At 37.4% G+C, this 8,822-nt stretch overlaps 1 pseudogene; it reads right to left on the bottom strand.

The window, feature by feature from the left end:
• Nucleotides 1–1,651: 1,651 nt before the first annotated feature.
• LOC118648167 lies at nucleotides 1,652–7,749 on the bottom strand (annotated as a pseudogene).
• Between the last annotated feature and the right edge of the window lie 1,073 nt (nucleotides 7,750–8,822).

The raw sequence follows: 8,822 nt of genomic DNA, 5'->3' as shown, positions 1-8,822 counted from the left end.
TGTCAGCGTGCGTTTCGACTAGGACGAGCTCCCAAGTTACCGCCATAGTTACCGCTACGGACTTCGGAGTCCAGGACACCGTTCATTTTGTAAGGCCACTCGGCAGCCATCGATACGTAAGGTTCGGATAAGGCCGTCAACCCTCGTGCGGGACCGGATACAGGATGCCGGATGCCGTTCTAATTGTGATATCGGTCATCCGGAATCCGGTGCCGTTAGTGTTATTGTTGTGTAAAGTAACTCGAAGCAAAGAGTAGAGTTTTGTGGCTGCACGAGGGCTTGGACCAACCGGCCCCAAATATTTGATAACGTGAGTGCGTCCCTCTCGGACTACGCCGGTGCCGACAGTCATAGTTATATTAGAATCCATTGTTACCGCGAATTGTTTCCGCAATTATTAATTTTGTCTCTGTTCGAGCGGAGAGCCTCGTCGGCCTCCCGCCTCGTATTATCAATTTTATAGTTTCCGCATCTTTGTATCTCTAATTCGTTTCTGTCTCTATCAAAGTTATATCCGTGGATTAATGATGTGTAGACACTTTGAGTAGAGCTCATTGTTTCATTGTTACCGTTTTCACTATCACTACCGAAATATAATATGACTCTTTAATTGTTTAACAAGTTGAGTACCGAATCTTTCTACGACCTGCCTCGATCCGACATCTCCACAGTTTCCGTCTCAATAAGAATCACGTTACTCTACCGTCTAGAGTAAAAGAGCTACCGGCACTTGTAACGCTTTCTAGTTGGTTACCGCATTATCGCTAATTGTGTGGCGCGAGAAGTCGCGCCTGGCGCCCAAAAATTTAGAGTATTGGGAAGTTACCGTTTCTGCAAGTTACCGCTATCGTGTCGAGAGCAATCTCGCCCGATATATTTGGGGGATACCGTATGCAAGTTACCGTTACCGCTTCGAGAGCAATCTTGATCGATATTGGAGGATACCGTATGCAAGTTACCGATACCGTATCGAGAGCATTCTCGAGGAATATTGCAGATACCGTTCTCGTAAACTATCGAATCTAACTAAGAAAGCGTTACTCATTACCGTCTATAAAGATTACCGTTTAATTGGGCGTAGCCCCCTCAGACCTGGCGATTCCCGGGGGAAAGCAACATCGCAATATATTATTTACAATAGTTTTAATTAACATTAATTTATAAATAATAATAAATTATATTTTTAATTTTCAAAAGGTTTTTTTAATTGTTCTACTTTTAGATATAATATAAAATAATATGAAATATGTATTATTTTTTTATTTATTATTAACACTATTAATTATTGGTATTTTTTTAAATGTTTGTTATAATACATTATTGTTTTTTTTTCGTTTTTTATCGTTTTGTTTTTTTTATTTTTGTTTCTTATTCTTTTTTATTATTGTTTTTTTTCTTTTTCATTTTTTTTCGTTTCTTTTTCCGACCAAAAGAGGGACACAGCAATTAATCTGGGTCAAGCGCTGTCTCTGTCTAACCAGTAGCATAATGGGCGCTAGACAAAGAAAGAAATTGACCTGGACCATGTCTCCTCTTTGTCTTTCTGCCGGACACTTTTCAAAAGCTTTTTGCAGGAAATGCGCAGTCCATGCTTTATGTCGATGATTTTTACAAAATGTGGATTAACCCACTATTGCAGCAAGCCCTTTAATTGAAAAAGGCCCCAAAAAAATAATTAAATTATAATAGGTCCAAAATTTGGTTTATTTCGGACTTTCTATGAATGTCCGAAATTGTGACAAACATATATCCCATGGATGACCATTAAAGGACTTTCTATGAACGTACAAAGTTGTGCCAAACGTATATCCTATGGACGTCCATCGAATGTCCGACGGACCTTATTTGGACTCTTAATGGACGTCCGAATGTCCAGAAGCGGATATCCATTGGACATACAATGGATGTCCTTGTGCTATCTGGGTATATAATACCATTAATCAAATTATTGGAATTCTATATCCATAAGTCTGATATTATCTGTCCCAGCAAACACAGAACATGTTGTAATATTGCTGTGATGTTGCTACAATGTTACAACATTGCCGCAATGTTGCTGCTATGTTCTGTGTTTGCTGGGATATGTTTAAGTTTAGAGTTGCACTTGATAAACAATTTCGTTTGACAATAGATCGTTAATTTCATTAGACTGAAATCTCAATTCAGTTAAGATTTGTACGGTGTTTTCACCCGCTTGTAGATTTTTATCAGTTCCATGAGAAATGCCAGGTGTACGAGATAAACGAGGAGCAGGATTTGGAATTATGTCGTCTCCTATAATCGTAAATGTCTGCCTCTGCTTGTTGTGAAGATGCGACGTGGCGTCTTTCAAACTTAACATCGGTGTCACGCATGCATCAGTACTATCAAATATAGTGCACCATTCCGCTTGAGTCTTCGTTTTGAAGATTTCCGTGATTTTGCGGCGATTTTCTTCAAAATTGTCGAATTGCGGTACATCGGTGCTTGAAAGACCAAGTTTCTCTAGGAAAATTTTGTAGAACTGTGGTTCTATCGCTCCAACACACATGTAACACTTATCCTTCGTTTCATATGTTTCATAAAAATGTGTTCCTGTATCCAACCTGTGGAAAGAGTAATTAAAAAATTTTCTACAGAAGAAAAATCAAAAGCTCTTGTTTTAAAAAAAAGTACTTACATATTTCTGCCACGTGGATTTTCCCATATACCCATTTTCTGGGATCTGAATAACCAGGATCCTAAGTATGCTGATCCTTCTACCATTGATGCATCTACTATCTGTCCTACATTACTTTTAGTTCGTTCATACAACGCTAAAATTATTCCAAGAGCGCACATCAAACCACCACCACCAAAACCTGCAGCAAGATTGACGGGTGGTGTAGGTTTCTCATTATATCGGCCAAGTAAAGACAGTAAACCTATATTAACAATTTATACATATTATGTATGTATACACACACACAGAGTTATCTAGTTATTTCGCTACACACACACACACACACACACACACACACAAACAAACACACACGCACGCACGCACGCACGCACACATTACCTGATAAACCTAAATAATTGATGTCATGACCAGCCATATCTGCATAATAGCCATTTTGACCATATCCAGTCAATCTAGCATATATCAGTTTCTTATTTGTAACCATAAGTTCTTTTGGGCTAATTTTTAATTTTTCCATGACTCCTATTAATTATAGATTTGTACAAATTAAAAAATTTTATTCTTTATTAATTATATTCTTTATTAATACAAATTTTTTAAATATTATACATTAAATTAAGTTTAAGATTAGAAATCTTTCTCATTAAATTAACAACTGTTATTTAAATTCAACACTACCCAGATAACACAGTGTCTTCTTAAAGAATTTATAAAGTAGTTTTTCTTTTTGAACAGTAATTCCTGAGGAATTCATAGAAGAATACTTTAAGAATAACGTAGAAAGTTACATGCACAATGATTCGAATTCCTCAGGACTTCTTAAAGTATTCATATAGAATTACTTGTTGGAATTCCTCAGAATTTCTTAAAGTATTTATTAAGACTTCTCCAAGTAGATATCTCAAACGGAATTAAAAAATTTATTTTCAAGATTTCTGATAAATGTTCCGATTTTTATAATATTGGAACGTTTCTCAGAAAAATTTAAAAATAAAAAATTACAATTAATTTTGTAAAAGGAAGAAGATTATACCATATTTCAGCCAAGCCGTAGTCGTATCTGTTAAAGCATGTTTAATTTTTGTACCTGAAAAAACGGTTACCCATCCAAGTGTTAACCATCGCCAACGTTGCTTGACTTCGAAGACCGTACGCATCTTAACGCCCCGTGATGATCCATGAACACTTCTTGTTTATGCATACATATTTGTTAATATTGTTGCGTGCCGCGTGTCGCCCGATACATCCCTGAAGCGCCAGTCAGCTGACGGACCGATCGATATTTTCGATCGGCCGGTTGCCGGAAGAATTTGTTATTTAAATAAATGAATTAAACGGCTGGTTGCCGGGAAATATTTTGTAAATAAATATTGTAGACAGTTTAACGTCGGACTCCTGCCGAGGAGGACGTGGTCATGCGCTTTCTCTGTTGCAATAAAGCTTTTTGAGTTCCATAGACGTTTTGATTTTCTCGACGCGAGTGTGTGTGTGTGTGAGTGCGGGAGTGTCTTTCGACGTTCCGGCGCAACATTTTGGGGGCTCGTCCGGGATCGGACGAGCGAGCGAGCCGACGGGAATTTTTCCGACGTCGTAAGGAATCAAAATGTCGACGACTCACTCGCCGAGGAAGACTCGCTCTCAGCACCAGGCGGCGAGCTCAGACGAGACTAGCGCGATGGAGGCTGTTCTCCTCGAGTTACATCAGATGCGCGAGGAGCGGAGACGGGAACGGCAGGAGTAACAAAATTTCCGCGCCGAAATGGAGGCCCGTTTCGTGGAGCGTGAGGCAGCTTTCCGACGAATGGAGGAGCGACTCAACGATACTCAGCTAAGTCGCTCCAATAATATTTCCGCGGGCGAAGCTCCGACAGACGCGGCGCGTGTGGATTTCTTGAGCGGGAGGGGAAACGCGAGCGGGGATCGGGCGTCGTTCCCTTTAAGAGTAAAGACCGACACTTATGACGAGACGGTGCCGCTGCGCGAGTTTCTCTCACAATTTTCTTTCATTTCGCGCGCGAACGGCTGGGACGAGGCCTCCCAAACGGTGGCCCTTGCGTCATGCTTGCGGGGAAAGCGCGTTCAGTTCTGGATGGGTTGAGCGCGGAAAAAGATAAATTAACGTTTTCGGAGTTAAAATCTGAATTGGAATTGCGCTTCGGAGAAAGTGAATTGGCGCAAAATTTTTATTTACAATTCACTAATCGTAAACTCCTCCCGGGAGAAGATTATGCTACGTTGGGCGCGGATCTTGAGCGCCTTTCTCGAAAAGTATATCCAAATTGTTCTCACGAAATGCGCGATAAAGTTGCTTGCGCTTAATTCGTGGCTGCTCTGTCGGACGGTTTTGTTAAACGGACCCTCCAAGTTGAGGGGATATCTTTGCTCAGAATAGCGATTGAGCGGGTCAGAACGTGAAATTTATAAACGAAAATAGTTTCGCACAAAAGCCGGAGAGGCAAGGGAGCGGAATTTCGGGCGTAAAAGAAAACAAGAGCGCGGAGGATCTTGAATCTTTTTAATTTTAATTATTTAATTTAAAGTTTGTGTTCTGTTTTGTGTTTTATTATTGTTTCAGTATTAATGGAGTTCTGAAAAAGGAAAGGGATTTCGGAATTGAGAGCCGTAAGAAAGTTAATTTCCTGGACTGCCTCTCCCACGGTTTTTGACCGTGGTTTTCCCGTGGGACTTGGGTGAATGCCGATGCAGGGGACGGGGAGCTCTTTGAGCGATGGGTCCACGGAAGATATTCCCCCCCGATCCCGAAGAAAGAAGAACGAAGCGCACAAGACTCGGCGGAAGAGGAGTTCGGGGACGGCTGGAGGAATACGGACTAAGGAATTCTTTGTGGGAGCCTGGCCAGCTTCACGAAGAAGGAAGCCCGTGTGGAGAACCTCCCTGGAAGAAGAGGACTTTGGTGGACGTGGCCCGGTAACTCGCTACAGAAGTACGAGGAGGGCAAGAAATCGTCCTGGAACCAAAGAAGATCCTTTTCCAGAAGTGTCGCAAGCTGCTTTTCGGATTGTCGGGACGACAATTCAGAAGAGGGGGAGCAGTGTTGCGTGCCGCGTGTCGCCCGATACATCCCTGAAGCGCCAGTCAGCTGACGGACCGATCGATATTTTCGATCGGCCGGTTGCCGGAAGAATTTGTTATTTAAATAAATGAATTAAACGGCTGGTTGCCGGGAAATATTTTGTAAACAAATATTGTAGACAGTTTAACGTCGGACTCCTGCCGAGGAGGACGTGTCACGCGCTTTCTCTGTTGCAATAAAGCTTTTTGAGTTCCATAGTTCCATAGATTTTGATTTTCTCGACGCGAGTGTGTGTGTGAGTGCGGGAGTGTCTTTCGACGTTCCGGCGCAACAATATATTGTTTTGTTAATTATATATAGCGCATTTTGTGTATAAAAGTATAAATTAGCATTTATTAAGCGATATACCCAGACAGCACATGTAGATTATGAGAACGATAATAGGATATTGCGAAAGTATATTGCAATATTCGTATAATATTAGAGATACGTCTGTGATATGGCGAGTATATACTCATAACGTACTATGTCCGCGTTGCTTTATCCCATAGAATTTCGCTGGCAGTTTATGAGAATATACCGAATATATCTTAAGAATGTTATACGTATGTCTAAAGTATATCTTCAGTATATTCACAATATGTCTACAGTATGTTCACATTATATGGGCTCATGCATAATGAGAGGAATAAGGAACAAGGAATTAAACATACAGAATTAGCAAGAAGAAATAAGAAGAGGAATTAATCATTTCGCACATCAGGAAGCTATCGCGAGAAATGAAGCGTAATATCTGTTGAATACGCTGGGGTGCTTTGGGAAATTATGCTCAGATAATTGTAGGTTATAACCTAAATAATATATGTATATATACAATATATATATATTATTATAGTTTACGTTACTATATTATATCTTATGTACATACCAGAGTTATCTGGGCGTAATTCCTGAGAAAACCACGTTGTCCGTGAGTTCGTGTTCGCACGTTCACACCCTACACTTCACCACGTGTCTGCATCACACGGCAGACGAAAATGCGTAACGTTACAGATCATAGATAGCGTTGACATGATTCACTTTCGATATTACGCGGATATTTTGGAAATATGTGATAGATATACATGAGATATATCATAGGATATTTTACGGATGTTTTGAGTATATTAGATATAATCTCAGTATATTCGGTAGGAGTTGCGAAGTTCAGTCGCTATATTCTAAGTTTATCTTGAGGATATATCAAAATGACATTCTACTGAGACGTTATATGAATATTTTACGTATATTCGGTATGATCACAGTACATTACGTATGAGAGTATAATATTCGTACGATATCTGGTGCTGTCTGGGTATAATTATAAAAATGTAATTGAGATTATCCAAACACTCGAGTCATTTCTGATGAATACTCAAAATATTCCAAATAATAAATCGCGAAGTATTCATTGCAATAAACTCTTAAGGAATACTTCAATGTGAACTCATTGTGGCTAATTCCTCAAGAATTCTTTATGTATTCATTTTTCTACTTTTCCATTGAAATTTCTTTAGGAATTTCTGTTCATCTCTGTGTTATCTGGGTAATATATATCTTATATACATACCTCTCCTATATGTATCAATAATAACATCACTTTCGTCACTTAATTTTTGAAAATATTAATACCCTTTTCAGATTTTAAATTTAATGCTATTGACCTCTTTCCATTGCCTAAACAATCTTTTAACATCTGTCCTTTAATCTGTAATAATAAAAGATCATTAAAATAAAAATGTTAATAAAACTTTAATTTAAAATTATACTTTTTATATCATGTGGTAAATATTAATTGGTAAATATTAATAATAAAATGAATAATTTCTGTTATTATTTACATAAATTTTAGCACAATATTCAAATTCATTTCTTAATTACCTTATCTACTCTGATAACAGATGCCCCAAAATCTGCCAAAATCATTCCACAGAAAGGCCCAGGAGCTAGCCCAGCTAGTTCTAAAACTTTGATTCCTTTTAGAGCCATCTGCTTCTATATGATAACAAAATGTCAATTTTATTTAGAAAAGGAACTTGATATTTATAATATCAAATAATTCTTTTTTTTAACTTCCCCTATAAACCTGTTTTAACAAAAAACAACCCACATAGCACGGAATATTATAGCAATGTCGCAGAAAAATTGCAATATATCAACAATATTACATATTGCAGTAAAATATTACAGAAATATTATTGACATATTACATGTTTATAAATAACATGAAAATATTAGGTTATATTGTAACGATATTACATTTTAATTAAGTAGCAATACGTTAAAATTGATATCACGCATATTAAATTAAGTGAGGGTTTATAATAAGTGTTAGTATACTTTAAGCCATAAGAAATTGATAAATCGCAGACAAAAATGACAAAAATAATTGTAATTGATTAATTTTTTACGGCTTAGTTTAAAGCTTACTCTAGCTGTTTTTAAACTCAACCTAATGTTAAAATGTTATTAATCAGTACGTTTACACGTTATATTATAAATTAACTATAAATACAAAATTAAACATAGTTTGGAAATGTGACTTTAAAAGCAAAAAAATTACACTGTAAATTTATTCATGTTATTTTTAAATAAAAAATATCTGGATGAAAAAATACTATATATGACAGTTTCAACACTTGTAAAATACTGTAAAAACTAAATTTTTTCTTGACAATTAACGAATTAATGAGAATACTCACGTCCGCCATTTTTCTTCAAACTAATAAAGTAACAAGCATTTTATATATATAATACATTGCAATAACTTTTACAGTCTCAAGATCATAAATATCGTGTCTTCGTTTCATCGTCGCATAAAGTTTGGCGTTTCCAAACATTACTGACGTATATATGTACAAAACATACCTAACTTTTATAGTGCCTTAGTTTCGAGTGAGGCGAAAATCTGTTAGAAATGTAGTACCAAATGGTGGCGCTGACGATGCTGATACACAGGGATAAACCGGAATTAAGGTACTATAAAAGTGAGTATTCTCACGTCCGCCATTTTTCTTCTAACTAGCAGGAAAAATTAGGTGTTTTGTATATATATACGTCAATAATCTTTGGAAGCACCAAACTTTA

Source organism: Monomorium pharaonis, unplaced genomic scaffold (assembly GCF_013373865.1).
Source record: "Monomorium pharaonis isolate MP-MQ-018 unplaced genomic scaffold, ASM1337386v2 scaffold_259, whole genome shotgun sequence".
Taxonomy (NCBI): domain Eukaryota; kingdom Metazoa; phylum Arthropoda; class Insecta; order Hymenoptera; family Formicidae; genus Monomorium; species Monomorium pharaonis.
Note: the sequence above shows the minus strand (reverse complement) of the source record. Positions and strands in the feature narration are given on the sequence as shown.